Source organism: Ranitomeya variabilis, chromosome 4 (assembly GCF_051348905.1).
Source record: "Ranitomeya variabilis isolate aRanVar5 chromosome 4, aRanVar5.hap1, whole genome shotgun sequence".
Lineage (NCBI taxonomy): Eukaryota > Metazoa > Chordata > Amphibia > Anura > Dendrobatidae > Ranitomeya > Ranitomeya variabilis.
In genome coordinates, this window is record NC_135235.1 from 257,214,216 (window position 1) to 257,230,592 (window position 16,377).

General features: G+C 42.9%; 1 protein-coding gene and 1 long non-coding RNA gene across 2 annotated transcripts in view; one reads left to right on the forward strand and one right to left on the reverse strand.

The window, feature by feature from the left end:
- CLMP (CXADR like cell adhesion molecule) overlaps positions 1-16,377 on the forward strand; it is a 188,048-nt gene that overhangs the window by 73,655 nt on the left and 98,016 nt on the right. The gene's annotated exons all lie outside the window — the stretch shown is intronic.
- LOC143764231 (uncharacterized) overlaps positions 15,537-16,377 on the reverse strand; it is a 155,030-nt gene continuing 154,189 nt past the window's right edge. The window contains exon 4 of the long non-coding RNA XR_013213120.1: positions 15,537-15,735. This is a non-coding gene — a long non-coding RNA (uncharacterized LOC143764231). The remainder of the gene's footprint in view (positions 15,736-16,377) is intronic.

Consider the following 16,377-nt stretch of genomic DNA (forward strand, 5'->3'; position numbering starts at 1 on the left):
ACTGACACCGCAACTAGAAGTAGCCGTGGGATGTACCTAACCAGGCCTAGACACCTCGACACAGCCGGAGGACTAAATACCCCTAAAGATGGAAATGGGAAATCCTATCTTGCCTCAGAGCAGAGCCCCAATGGATAGGCAGCCCCCCACAAATATTGACTGTGAGTTTAAGAGGAAATACGTACACAGGCAGAAAAAACAGAGTTTAGCAAAAGAGGCCCTTCTAGCTAGATAGAAAGGATAGGACAGAGTTCTAAGCGGTCAGTATTAAAACACTAGAAAATTCCACAGCAGAAAATACTATATACTACATCTAACTAAAGACATAGGATGTATATCTGCATCTCCAGAGAAACCAGCTTGACAGAAAAATCCAAACAAGTCAAGCTGGACAAAAACACAATAGATTGCACTGCACATAAAAGCACACTGCATGCTGCTACAGAGAACCAAAACAAGGCACTTAACTTAGCTGAAATGACAGCAGGGCAGTGGAGCCAGACAGAGATGCAATCCCTCCAAGATACAATGGACAACTGGCAGGGATTGATGGATCCTACAAACCTAAATACCTAATAGAATTGCAATAAGCAGAAACACCTGCCCTGGCCTATAATCCAGAGACCACTGCACTACCACTAACAACCACCGGAAGGAGCCCAAGAGCAGAATTCACAACAGCCATCCCAGTCCCCAGACCTGAATATCATTGAACATCTGTGGGATCATTTGAAGAGGGCTGTCCATGCTCGGCGACCATCAAACTTAACTGAACTGGAATTGTTTTGTAAAGAGGAATGGTCAAAAATACCTTCATCCAGGATCCAGGAACTCATTAAAAGCTACAGGAAGCGACTAAAGGCTGTTATTTTTGCAAAAGGAGGATCTACTAAATATTAATGTAACTTTTCTGGTGAGGTGCCCATACTTATGCACCTGTCAAATTTTGTTTGAATGCAGATTGCACATTTTCTGTTAGTACAATAAACCTCATTTCAAGGCAGAAACATTACTGTGTCCAACAGTTATTAGATATATGAAACTGAAATAGCTATTGCAAAAAAACCAATTTTTATAAAACATTAAGCTTAAGATTAATAGGGGTGCCCAAACTTTTTCATATAACTGTATACAGTGAGGAGGCAATAACCCCTTTCTGCCATCAGACGTACTATTCCGTCCATGTGACCTGGGCCTTAATTCCCATGGACAGAATAGTACGTCATGCCCTTTAATGCGACACTGGACTGAAGTTGCAGTGATCACATTAAAATTCTGACGCCGTCTTACCTCAGGGAAGATGGTGTTGGCATCCCGGGGGGTGTCCCCGCCCACCCGCACTCATAATCGCTGTGATTGGCTGTTGAATTCTGAACAGCCTCTCTCATTGTTTCAGCCAATCAGATTGGCTGAAACAGTGATGTCCCAGCCTAGGATCAAGTACCGATGTACTCGATCCTAGGCCGGCGCCTGGCAATGCAAGGCATCGCCCACAACCGCTCAGATTGGCGCGATCGACGATCACATCAATTGCGCCAATCGCAGGGTACAGTGTTAGAACTAGGGTTAGGGCTAGGGTTAGGGTTGCAATTAGGGTTAGAAATAGGCTATGTGCACACGGTGCGGATTTAGCTGCGGATCCGCAGCGGATTGGCCACACGACATGGTGTCCGCTAACAACTGGAGCTAATTTTTCATTCAAAAAGTTAAGCCTTGCCGTGTGCCCAAACAGTGGTTTACTCCCACATATGAGGTATCGGTGTACTCAGGATAAATTGCCCAACAAATTTTAGGATCCATTTTATCCTGTTATCCATGTGAAAACAAGAAAATTGAGGCTTAAAAAATTTTTTTGTAAAAAAAAAAGTACATTTTCATTTTTACAGATCAATTTGTGAAGCACCTGGGGGATCAAAGTGCTCACTATGCATCTAGATAAGTTCCTTGGGGGGGTCTAGTTTCCAAAATGGGGTCACTTGTGGGGGAGCTCCAATGTTTAGGCATACAGGGGCTCTCCAAACGTGACATGGTGTCCGCTAAAGATTGGAGCCAATTTTTTATTCATAAAGTAAAATGGCGCTCCTTCCCTTCCGAGCCCTGTCCTACGCCCAAACAAAGATTCCCCTCCCACATATGGGGTATCGGCGTACTCAGGACAAATTGTACAACAACTTTCGGGATCCAGTTTATCCTTTTACCCTTGGGAAAATAAAAAAAATTGTAGCTAAAAGTTAATTTTTGTGACTAAAAAGTTAAATGTTCATTTTTTCCTTCCATGTTGCTTCTGCTGCTGTGAATCACCTGAAGGGTTAATAAACTTCTTGAATGTGGTTTTGAGCACCTTGAGGGGTGCAGTTTTTAGAATGGTGTCACTTTTGGGTATTTTCAGCCATATAGACCCCTCAAAGTGACTTCAAATGTGAGGTGGTCCCTAAAAAAATGGTTTTGTAAATTTTGTTGTAAAAATGAGAAATCGCTGGTCAAATTTTAACCCTTATAACTTCCTAGCAAAAAAAAACTTTTGTTTCCAAAATTATGGGGATGTAAAGTAGACATGTGGAAAATGTTATTTATTAACTATTTTGTGTCACATAACTCTCTGGTTTAACAGAATAAAAATTCAAAATTTGAAAATTGCATAATTTTCAAAATTTTCGCCAAATTTCCGTTTTTTTCCCACAAATAAACGCAAAAATTATCGACCTAAATTTATCACTAACATGAAGCTTAATATGTCACAAAAAAAAAGTCTCAGAATCGCTAGGATCCGTTGAAGCGTTCTTGAGTTATTACCTCATAAATGGACACTGGTCAGAATTGCAAAAAATGGCCAGGTCATTAAGGTCAAAATAGGCTGGGTCATGAAGGGGTTAAATTCGGACAATAAGACGGACCCTCATCTTATAAAAATCTTTTTTCTGCTATTTTCCACCCCAAAATTTGAGGTGTGTCTTATGGTCCGGTGCGTCTTATAGTCTGAAAAATACGGTACTTAACTGTCATGGTTCCCAATGGCAAGGGAACGTCAGAGAACATAAATAACAGAACAGCTCTTGGGTGATGGAATCTCGAGCTGACCGTGAGCTAAACCTACCACACAACTAACAGTGGCCGGGTGGCGTACCTACGTTTTATCCCTAGACGCCTAGCGCCAGCCGGAGGACTAACTAACCCTAATAGAGGAAAAGACAGACCTGGCTTACCTCTAGGGAAATTCCCCCAAAAAGGAGACAGAAGCCCCCCACATATATTGACGGTGAGTTCAGAGGAAAAGACATACGCAGTATGAAGGTAGGTTCAGCAAAGCGAGGTCCGCTTACTAGATAGCAAGAAGATACAATAGGGAACTTCACGGTCAGCTGAAAACCCTATTAAAATACCATCCCGAAATTACTTTAAGACTCATGTGTCAACTCATGACACCGGAGTGGCAATTTCGGCCCACAAGAGCTTCCAGCTACAGAAAAATAACATAACTGTAAACTGGAACAAAAATGCAAAACAAACTTAGGACTAAGAGTCCAACTTAGCTGATAGTAGTCTAGAAGCAGGAACATGCAACAGAAAGGCTCTGGTTACATTGATGGCCGGCACTAGAATAACTGAGCAGCAAGGCTAAATAGGATACTCCCATATCCTGATGGAAACAGGTGAACAGAGAAAGTGAAGCACACAAGTCCAGTACCACCAGTGACCACCGGGGGAGCCCAAAAACCAAATTCACAACAGTACCCCCCCCCCTCAAGGAGGGGGCACCGAACCCTCACAAGAACCACCAGGGCGATCAGGATGAGCCCTATGAAAGGCACGGACCAAATCAGAGGCATGAACATCAGAGGCTGTCACCCAAGAATTATCCTCCTGACCGTAGCCCTTCCACTTGACCAGATACTGAAGTTTCCGTCTGGAAACACGGGAGTCCAAGATCTTCTCCACAACGTACTCCAATTCACCCTCAACCAACACCGGAGCGGGAGGCTCAACGGAAGGCACAACCGGTACCTCATACCTGCGCAATAATGACCGATGGAAGACATTATGGATAGAAAAAGATGCTGGGAGGTCCAATCGAAAGGACACGGGGTTAAGAATCTCCAAAATCTTATACGGGCCGATGAACCGAGGCTTAAACTTAGGAGAAGAAACCCTCATAGGGACAAAACGAGAAGACAACCACACCAAGTCCCCAACACGAAGACGAGGACCAACACGACGACGGCGGTTAGCAAAATGCCGAGTCTTTTCCTGGGACAACTCCAAATTGTCCACCACCTGTCCCCAAATCCGATGCAACCTATCCACCACAGTATCCACTCCAGGACAATCCGAAGACTCCACCTGACCGGAAGAAAAACGAGGATGAAACCCCGAATTGCAAAAGAAAGGAGAAACCAAAGTGGCAGAACTAGCCCGATTATTGAGGGCAAACTCCGCCAACGGCAAAAAGGCAACCCAGTCATCCTGATCCGCAGACACAAAACACCTCAAATAAGTCTCCAAGGTCTGATTAGTTCGCTCAGTCTGGCCATTAGTCTGAGGATGGAACGCAGACGAAAAAGACAAATCAATGCCCATCCTAGCACAGAACGCCCGCCAAAATCTAGACACGAACTGGGTCCCCCTGTCAGAAACGATATTCTCCGGAATACCATGCAAGCGAACCACATTTTGAAAAAACAGAGGAACCAACTCGGATGAGGAAGGCAACTTAGGCAAGGGCACCAAATGAACCATCTTTGAAAAACGGTCACACACCACCCAGATGACAGACATTTTCTGAGAAACAGGGAGATCAGAAATAAAATCCATAGAGATGTGAGTCCAAGGCCTCTTCGGAATAGGCAAAGATAACAACAATCCGCTAGCCCGAGAACAACAAGGTTTGGCCCGAGCACAAACATCACAAGACTGCACAAAAACTCGTACATCTCGAGACAGGGAAGGCCACCAGAAGGACCTAACCACCAAATCCCTGGTACCAAAGATCCCAGGATGACCTGCCAACACAGAAGAATGAACCTCCGAGATGACTCTACTGGTCCAATCATCAGGAACAAACAGTCTACCAGGCGGGCAACGATCAGGTCTATCCGCCTGAAACTCCTGCAAAGCCCGTCGCAGGTCTGGGGAAACAGCAGATAATATCACCCCATCCTTAAGGATACCTGTAGGTTCAGAATCACCAGGGGAATCAGGCTCAAAACTCTTAGAAAGGGCATCCGCCTTCACATTTTTAGAACCTGGTAAGTATGAGACCACAAAATTAAACCGAGAGAAAAACAACGACCAGCGCGCCTGTCTAGGATTCAGGCGCCTGGCAGACTCAAGATAAATCAAATTCTTGTGATCGGTCAATACCACCACCTGATGTCTAGCCCCCTCAAGCCAATGACGCCACTCCTCAAAAGCCCACTTCATTGCCAAAAGCTCCCGATTACCAATATCATAATTTCGCTCGGCGGGCGAAAATTTTCGAGAAAAGAACGCACAAGGTCTCATCACGGAGCAGTCGGAACTTTTCTGCGACAAGACCGCCCCAGCTCCGATCTCGGAAGCATCGACCTCAACCTGAAAAGGAAGAGTAACATCAGGCTGACGCAACACAGGGGCGGAAGAAAAGCGGCGCTTAAGCTCCCGAAAGGCCTCCACAGCAGCAGGGGACCAATCAGCAACATCAGCACCCTTTTTGGTCAAATCAGTCAAAGGTTTAGCAACATCAGAAAAACCAGTTATAAATCGACGATAAAAATTAGCAAAGCCCAAAAATTTCTGAAGGCTCTTAAGAGAAGAAGGTTGCGTCCAATCACAAATAGCCCGAACCTTGACAGGATCCATCTCAATGGAAGAGGGGGAAAAAATGTACCCCAAAAAAGAAATCTTTTGAACCCCAAAAATACACTTAGAACCCTTCACACACAAGGAATTAGCCCGCAAAACCTGAAAAACCCTCCTGACCTGTTGGACATGAGAATCCCAGTCATCCGAAAAAATCAAAATATCATCCAGATACACGATCATAAATTTATCCAAATATTCACGGAAAATGTCATGCATAAAGGACTGAAAGACTGAAGGGGCATTTGAAAGACCAAAAGGCATTACTAAATACTCAAAATGGCCCTCGGGCGTATTAAATGCGGTTTTCCACTCATCCCCCTGCTTAATTCGCACCAAATTATACGCCCCACGGAGATCAATCTTAGAGAACCACTTATCCCCTTTTATTCGAGCAAACAAATCAGTAAGCAGTGGCAGAGGATACTGATATTTGACTGTAATTTTATTCAAGAGTCGATAATCAATACACGGCCTCAAAGAGCCATCTTTTTTAGATACAAAGAAAAAACCGGCTCCTAAGGGAGATGAAGAAGGACGAATATGTCCCTTTTCCAGGGACTCCTTAATATATTCTCGCATAGCAGCATGTTCAGGTACAGATAGATTAAATAAACGACCCTTTGGAAATTTACTGCCCGGAATCAGATCTATAGCACAATCGCAATCTCTGTGAGGAGGTAGTGAACCAAGCTTAGGCTCCTCAAAAACATCACGATAATCAGATAAAAATTCCGGAATCTCAGAGGGAATAGATGACAAAATGGAAACCAAAGGTACGTCCCCATGAGCCCCCTGACATCCCCAGCTTAACACAGACATTGCTTTCCAGTCAAGGACTGGGTTATGAGATTGTAACCATGGTAATCCGAGCACCAAAACGTCATGTAGATTGTACAACACAAGGAAGCGAATCATCTCCTGATGGTCTGGATTCATACGCATAGTCACTTGTGTCCAGTATTGTGGTTTATTACTAGCCAATGGTGTAGAGTCAATACCCTTCAGAGGTATAGGAACTTCCAGAGGCTCTAGATCAAACCCACAGCGCCTGGCAAAGGACCAATCCATTAGACTCAAAGCGGCGCCAGAGTCGACATAGGCATCCGCGGTAATTGACGATAATGAACAAATCAAGGTCACAGACAGAATAAACTTAGACTGTAAAGTGCCAATTGAAATAGACTTATCAACCTTTTTTGTACGTTTAGAGCATGCTGATATAACATGAGTTGAATCACCACAATAGAAGCACAACCCATTTTTTCGCCTAAAATTCTGCCGTTCGCTTCTGGACAGAATTCTATCACATTGCATATTTTCTGGAGCCTTCTCAGAAGACACCGCCAAATGGTGCACAGGTTTGCGCTCCCGCAAACGCCGATCAATCTGAATAGCCATTGTCATGGACTCATTCAGACCTGTAGGTGCAGGGAACCCCACCATAACATCTTTAATGGCATCAGAGAGACCCTCTCTGAAATTCGCCGCCAGGGCGCACTCATTCCACTGAGTAAGCACAGACCATTTACGAAATTTTTGGCAGTATATTTCAGCTTCATCTTGCCCTTGAGATAGGGCCATCAAGGCTTTTTCAGCCTGAATCTCTAAGTTAGGTTCCTCATAAAGCAACCCCAAAGCCAGAAAAAACGCATCCACATTGAGCAACACAGGATCCCTGGGTGCCAATGCAAATGCCCAGTCTTGAGGGTCACCCCGCAGCAAGGAAATTACTATCCTAACCTGCTGTGCGGGATCTCCAGCGGAGCGAGATCTCAGGGAAAGAAATAATTTACAATTATTTTTGAAATTCAGGAAACGAGATCTATCCCCGGAGAAAAATTCTGGTATAGGAATTCTAGGTTCAGATATAGGAGCATGAATAACAAAATCCTGTAAATTTTGAACCTTCGTAGCAAGATTATTCAAACCTGTAGCCAAACTCTGAGGATCCATTTTAATCAGGTGAGATCAGAGCCATTCAAGGATTAGAAGGAGAGAGAGAGACAAAGGCTGCAATTAGAGCAGAAATGCAACTAAGTCAACTATAGAGCAAGCTCAGAGGGAAAAAAAAATAAAAAAATCTGCAGACTTCTTTTTCTCTCCTTTCTTCTGCCAACGGTTTTAACACTGGGCCGGCCATACTGTCATGGTTCCCAATGGCAAGGGAACGTCAGAGAACATAAATAACAGAACAGCTCTTGGGTGATGGAATCTCGAGCTGACCGTGAGCTAAACCTACCACACAACTAACAGTGGCCGGGTGGCGTACCTACGTTTTATCCCTAGACGCCTAGCGCCAGCCGGAGGACTAACTAACCCTAATAGAGGAAAAGACAGACCTGGCTTACCTCTAGGGAAATTCCCCCAAAAAGGAGACAGAAGCCCTCCACATATATTGACGGTGAGTTCAGAGGAAAAGACATACGCAGTATGAAGGTAGGTTCAGCAAAGCAAGGTCCGCTTACTAGATAGCAAGAAGATACAATAGGGAACTTCACGGTCAGCTGAAAACCCTATTAAAATACCATCCCGAAATTACTTTAAGACTCATGTGTCAACTCATGACACCGGAGTGGCAATTTCGGCCCACAAGAGCTTCCAGCTACAGAAAAATAACATAACTGTGAACTGGAACAAAAATGCAAAACAAACTTAGGACTAAGAGTCCAACTTAGCTGATAGTAGTCTAGAAGCAGGAACATGCAACAGAAAGGCTCTGGTTACATTGATGGCCGGCACTAGAATAACTGAGCAGCAAGGCTAAATAGGATACTCCCATATCCTGATGGAAACAGGTGAACAGAGAAAGTGAAGCACACAAGTCCAGTACCACCAGTGACCACCGGGGGAGCCCAAAAACCAAATTCACAACACTTAACCTTACACAAGTAATACAGTGTATTTGTATATTAGTATATAAAGTGGGGAAATAAATAAAGTATGTGATACACTCCCCATTTTGCAAGTTTTCCAGCCTACAAAGAATAGAGAGGTCTGTCATTTTTATTGTAGGCACACTTCACCTGTGAGACAGAATCTTAAAAATAATCCAGAAAATCACATTGTATGAATTTTACATAATTAATTAGCATTTTATTGCATGAAATAAGTATTTGATACATTAGAAAGTAGAACTTAATATTTGGTACATAAACCTTTGTTTGAAATTAGAGGTCAGACATTTCCTGTGGTTCTTGACCAGGTTTGCCCACACTGCAGCAGTGATTTTGGCCCCCTCCTCCATACAGATCTTCTCCAGATCTTTCAGGTTTCAGGGCTGTCACTGGGCAACATTGAGTTTCAGCTCCTTCCAAAGATTTTCTATTGGGTTCAGGTCTGGAGACTGGCTAGGACACTCCAGGACCATGAAATGTTTCGTACGGAGCCACTCCTTAGTTGCCCTGGCTTTGTGTTTTGGGTGTTTGTCATGCTGGAAGACCCAGCCATGACTCATCTTGATGCTCTTACTGACAGGAGGAGGTTGTTGGCTAAAATCTCGCAATACATTACCCCATCCATCATCCCTTCAATACGGTGCGGTCATCCTGTCCCCTTTGCAGAAAAGCACCCCCCAAAATATGATGTTCCCACCACTATGCTTCACAGTAGGGACGGTGTTCTTGGGGTTGTACTCATCCTTCTTCCTCCAAACACGGCGAGTGCACTTGAAGGTTTTATTTTGGTCTCATCTGACCACATGACATTCTCCCATGCCTCCTCTGGGTCATCCAGATGGTCACTGGTGAACTGTAAAAAACAGGCCTGGACATGTGCTGGCGTGAGCAGGGGGACCTTATGTTCCCGACAGGATTTTAATCCATGACGGCGTAGTGTGTTACTAACAGTAATGTTTTAGACTGTGGTCCCAGCCCTCTTCAGGGTAATGATCAGGTCCTCCCGTGTAGTTCTGGGCCGATTCCAGACCATTCTCAGAATCATCCTTACCCCACGAGGTCAGATCCTGCATGGAGCCCCAGTCTGAGGAAGATTGACCGTCACTTTGTGTTTCTTCTGTTTTCTAATAATTGTGCCAACAGTTGTTTCCTTCTCACCAAGCTGCTTGCCTATTGTCTTGTAGCTCATCCCAACCTTGTGCAGGTCTACAATTTTGTCCCTGGTGTCCTTAGACACCTCTTTGATTTTGGGCATGGTGGAGAGGTTAGAGTGTGATTGATTGAGTGATTGGACAGTTGTCTTTTATTCACGTAACCAGATCAAAACAGGTGCAATTTATACAGGTCATGAGTGGAGGGCTTCTTAAAGAAGAATGAATATGTATGTGAGATCCAGAATCCTTAATGAATAGTAGATGATTAAGATAATCATTTCATGCAATAAAATGAAATTTAATTATTTAAAAATCATACAATGTGACTTTCAGGTTTTTTTTACTTTTAGATTTTGTCTCTCACAGGTGAAGTGTACCTACGATAAAAATTACAGACTTCTCCATTCTTTGTAGGTGAGAATACTTGTAAAATCGGCAGTGTATCAAATGCTTTCCCCACTGTATAATACAGGCGAGAGGAGAAAGATTACCTATACGATATGACACTGGACATAGCAGTGACAGCTAGAATGAAAAACCTCCATTCTTTACGCTGTCAACTGCACTCAGAACTGGAGAATATTGTAAAACATAAAGAAGGTTTATATCACAAGGTGAATTCTCTGCTCTATAACTTCATTTATAAAAAGGTAAGAACCCCTTTATGATTCCACATCTCATGCTTTTCCCAGCAGCCACAGCTCCTCTCCAGTAAGAAAATAGCTCCATTTAACAGAACAATGTAATAGTAGTTATTAATTTTGAAACTGACAGGAACTGGTGTACGTTCACAGAATGAAGGACATCTAGAAATACTGCTTCATTAACATCACACTTGCAAACAGCGCAATGATGGAAACGCGATATCTCATATGACTTGAAGTCTGTGATGTCTCATTATGTTCTGTGAACCAGAAACACTCATTTTCACAAGGCTATGTCGGTGTAGAATTGAAAACGATAGTTTGGTATTTAGGGTATCATATGAATGTACGCAAACCCTGTTTTTCCCATATACAATCGACTTATTTTGGGGAAATTTTACATGTCATATGATAGTTCGAGAACTCATTATGGTCAGGATTTTGCTTCAGAAAACTAACTTTCTCTTGACCTTACTTAATTTTAAATTTGAAGCACAATTGATTAAATAAAAAATAATCAAAAAATTGAGAACCACAAAGATCAATCATAAGACAGATCACACTGGAAACACAGCTCAAACGGTGACCACGCTACAAAACATATTGGAGCTCTGTTGTGTAGTCACATGCAGAATGTTTCTCTCAGCTATACATGCATATTTCTTCCATCTTCATCTTCCGTCTCTGCACTAGTCCTTTGTATATAGACCATGTGATCTTTTCTAAGTAATCGGTGGATAAAGTCATGACCTGCTGTGGACAGTCCTGCTGTTCTATGAGCCCATACAGTGTACAACAGTATTATTGTATCTAATAAATTCTAATTATTTTGTCTATACCCAATCCATTTAATTTGCTACATATACTGTATATATTCTTCCATTGTACACATCAGTAAAATTTCCTGAGCATGTAACATTGAGAATTCACCCTGTTGCACTTTAGAGGTTTTAGATATCTAAATTGCAGAGTGTGGCTATATTTTGCACTAGGATTAGCTCTGCTTCATTCTTCTCTAAAGGTGTTTGTAGATAAATGAGCGGAAGATGATAAATTAATATTCTAACGATTGCTGCAGAATAGTGATTCTACAATAAGCCATGCAGAGATGACAAATACCAAACCGAGTGGTTTTCCCAATTATAAAGAAAAAGCACTGCTTTGGAAGAGATGACAGTGACCAACAAACTAACCCCATTTTTCTTGTACTGCCCTGCTTGTGCTAGGGGTATAGTAATTTTTATAGGTATTTCCAGTGTTTCTTTTACTCTGTGTGTGTGTGTATGTTACAAAATACCATCCAAATCCTTCATTGGGCCATTCCTAGCATTTGTCAGGGAACAGGTGGGAGATCCTGCAGATATCACCCCGCCGTTGCCAGATGATCATGAAGCAGCACTCTGCTGCCTCCAAACATCAAGACAATTACGTGATTGACTGACAAGAGAGGAATGTGGCCGCGGTTGTTTTCCCTAATAGGCAAGTTTTTGGGGGACTCACAGTAAGAGTATGGTATATACACCTCTATTAATAACAATAATCTTTATTTATATAGCGCCAACATATTCCGCAGCCCTTTACAATTCAACAGTTCATATACAACAGTCATAAAAAATTAACGATAATAAAATAATTACCTAATGCAAAGATAATGACGACCCTGCCCATAAGAACTTACAATCTGCAATGAGGTGGGGTTGACAAAGTACAGGGGCTTATTTACAATGATGGTCCAGCCATCTTGAGGAAATGAGGGACAGATAAACGCTGCATGAGCTAGTGCCCAGCCAATATTTGTGGTGTATTTAGGAGCGATGGAGTTTACTGGAGGATTATGATCAGAGAAGTAGAGAATGAACTAAATATCAAAGGATTTAGGGAGCGCCTAAAACTGTGTAAGTTGTAGTTAGTCCTAATTTTCTTGCGCTAAAGCACTCTAGAGGATTGCAGCCACTCGTGAGAAGTCTTGGAGATGGGAATGGGAATGGGAGGTACGGATAATGCGGATGTTAGTCGAAGGTCGATTGCAGAGCGTAACAAGCGAGTAGGCTGATAAACAAATGAGGGAGCAGATGCAGGGGGTGCTGCACTCTGGAGAGCTCTGTGGGTGAGAACAAGCAGTTTAAATTGGATCCTATAATGAATGGGCAGTCAGTGCAATGACTGGCACAGAGCGGATGCATCCAAGTACCGATAAGCCAGATAGATGACCCTGGCTGCTGTATGAACGATGGACTGGAGAGGGGAAAGTCAAGTAAGGGGGAGGCCAATTAATTCAGCATTACAGTGGTCAAAGCGGGAGTGGATAAGGGCGACAGCGAGGGTCTTTGTTGTTTCCATGATGAGAAAGGATCGGATTCTAGAGATGTTCTTTAGGTGTAAGCGGCAAAAGATTGTATTTGGGAGGTGAAGGAAAGATTGGTGTCAAGCATAACACCCAGACAGCGAGCCTAGGTGTTAATATGGTGCCACACCCGGAGAGGGAGATGTCAGTTTTAGGGAAGCTACTAGACGGCGGGAGCACTACATGATTGCAAAGCATGAAATATATACACTGGTACGATCACTGCAAACTCCACAATAATAAAAGGAACTAGCTGCCACCATCAATTGTTTATACAGGCCAATTGCACACCCATTGAGGTAGCGTACTGGATCAAGGGTACGGTTTACAGAGCAAGAGGATCGGAGCTAACAAATGTTATATTCCATATATTTAATCCGAAAAGGTAGGCAGTGTTTATAAAAAAATACAAAGATCTTACAAAATGACAACAAAACAATATGATATATACTGTACAATCACATCGAATAAAAGGAATAACAAAGAAAAGTACTAAACTTGTGGAAATGGAACAGAGCTAGCGGAGGGAAGTACTCCTTAGAACAACGGACAGGATCATGGAGCACTGTGTCTTCCAGAACTTTGATTTTTTTATTAGATCAAGGTTATGCCCACATACCATGGGATGTGCCAGGTGTTTAAAAGATTGAGATCCCCAACTTTCAGGATATCTTTGCCAATGGAAGTCCCAGGCGGACGATATTGTTGTCATGTTTCATGATTTACCTTTTTGTAGGCATCATCCATCTTCCCGATATTAAGTTGGAGGTGTTAGGTCACCATTACGGTGATGTGAATGGATGCGTTATGTCATCACTTCGTCATGATGCCGAAAATATATCTCCCATAAATATCAGATAGATGCAACCCCAATATTCATCACTGACCACTGGCTCCAGAGTGTCTGAGAAAATTTCTTTGAACAGAGGAAGTATGTTCATCTCCACCTCTGAGTATACGATTCCTAGACTTGGTGGCTGTCTCTCTGCAGATCCCCTGCTGTAGTTACCTGTCATGACAGGAGGTCCTACTTCAATAGAGGCTGAAGAGTCAGCTCGTTTTGACTTCCCCAGTTATGATTAAAGGGAACCTACCACCCCGTTTTTTAAAAATTAGATAAAAATAGTGTGAAATAGGGGCAGAGCTGGGCTTTACATTAGGGCCTTTTTGGTGCCTTTACACCCCCGTTAGGCTGCCCAAATACCTTTGTGAAGTGGCCGTTTTCTGCTGTCACTCAAGTGGGTCAGGTCGGATGGGCGTGGTCACAGCGCTGTTTGTCCCCCAGGATCCTGCTCATCATTACGTTGGTGGCGTAGTGGTGTGCGCATGTCCAGCAGGCGAATCCACTGCCCAGGAGATGAATAACGGCGCGGTCTTCGCTATTCAGCCGTTTACCGGTGGGCGCGGCCATCTTTCCTGTGGCCGCGCCTGCGCAGATGGAGCGCTCTGCTGCCCGGGACTTCAGGAAAATGGCCGCCGCGATCTCCATCTGCGCACGCGCGGAATCCCGCGGCCATTTTCCTGAAGTCCCGGGCAGCAGAGCGCTCCATCTGCGCAGGCGCAGCCACAGGAAAGATGGCCGCGCCCACCGGTAAACGGCTGAATAGCGAAGACCGCGCCGTTATTCATCTCCTGGGCAGTGGATTCGCCTGCTGGACATGCGCACACCACTACGCCACCAACGTAATGATGAGCAGGATCCTGGGGAACAAACAGCGCTGTGACCACGCCCATCCGACCTGACCCACTTGAGTGACAGCAGAAAACGGCCACTTCACAAAGGTATTTGGGAAGCCTAACGGGGGTGTAAAGGCACCGAAAAGGCCCTAATGTAAAGCCCAGCTCTGCCCCTATTTCACACTATTTTTATCTAATTTTTAAAAAACGGGGTGGTAGGTTCCCTTTAATCTCATATGTTCAATGTGAGGGTGAAATTCTTCCTCTCCTGAGATGTCTTTATGGATTTTACAATTTTTCTCTAAGACAATCACCAAGCCGTGTAGGAAAATAGATGAAACCTCCTCCTTAAAGTGCCTCTTCTCTGTCCACTCCTGCTTAGTGTTACCACACCTCAAAACAAAGCACCAGGCTTCATCTGGGCCTACTCAATCAACCAGCACCATGTAAGTAACCTTGAAGTAAGCTAGTAGACATTAATAGAATAGGCAAATATAAAGTATACATGAACTTGAAAGGCTTCAAACAAGTGTCAAAGAAACCACTTGCGTGACATAATATTTGCCTACTGAGTTGAAAGGTATACAAATACCAGGGATACATGTAGCAAAAAAAGGGCAGAAAGCTAGGATGAATTATAGAATACTTGTTTTGTAAAATCTCTGGAAAAAGTATTTTATTCCCAAGGAGTCTTTGATATTCTAGAGAGAAATCTCATACTTTTTGCATCAAATATCTGTTTAAAGTCCCTAAAATGTCCTTTGGGAGATGAATGTTGAGAATCTGGGCACTAAAAAGTGAATCAGAGGCACTGACATTAGCAAAGCAGTGACATTAAAATGTTGTGACATTAAAATGACTTTGTATGTGATGGATTATGCAGTTAGGAACCAGAAGGCCGACTCCAGGCTGCAAATCTCAGCCATCCTTGACATTTATTTCTGCTAGTTCTCATTCTTATATAACATTTATTTTTTCAGGGTAGGAAAAAAAGACAAAAGAGTATAACGAGGTAAAATGTATTGATAAACAAAAAAGCAATTTAAAATCAAGTGAAAAGGAGGCCTTGGTGTAGCTTACTTTTTCTGTTTTCCCGGAGTCCCGGTATTGCAGGTTTTGTAGAATTCTTCACATGACAGGTGGCCTTGTTAGGGTTCACTAGGGACTGCTGCTGAATTCTGTGGCTGTGGAAATTTAACGAGGTGGAGGAGCATCAATGGTTCGAGGGTCAGGAGAAAATAAACAGACATGATTTTAACTGAAGGCTTTTGTGAAGATTTATGTGTTCAAAGGATGAGGACAAAACATAAACCTCACAACTGTGCAATTAACAGGACTGTAGTCATATGTACATTATTATGGAGGAATATAGGAATATAATACTTCATGGTGAAAATATGAATAGTCATTACTAAACCAGTTAGTGATCCAACTGGCTCTGCTTGTGGGACAATACTACATAAAATACTAACCTTAAATTTGTAATGTGTCTGATTTGTTTCAGGGATAGAGCATTGACGTATTATATTCTATGGGGCTATTCAGGTGTCACTTTTTTTTTTCTTTTTGCAGTCCTAAAGTTCATATAAAAAAAAACACTCTGGTCCGAGTTGCAGAAAGGACTTAACCATTAAAGTGAATGGGTTTGCAAAACAAGCAGATGTCACAGAATTGGCAATTGAGTCCTGCCAATCCAATTTTTTCATTGATAGATTGCTAAGAGTTGCTTGCAAAATCAGAAACACCATCCTTTTTTTTTTTGCACACTCCTTATTTGTGAACATACAACAGACACAAGCATGCGATTAAGTCCTAATGGTTGTCTT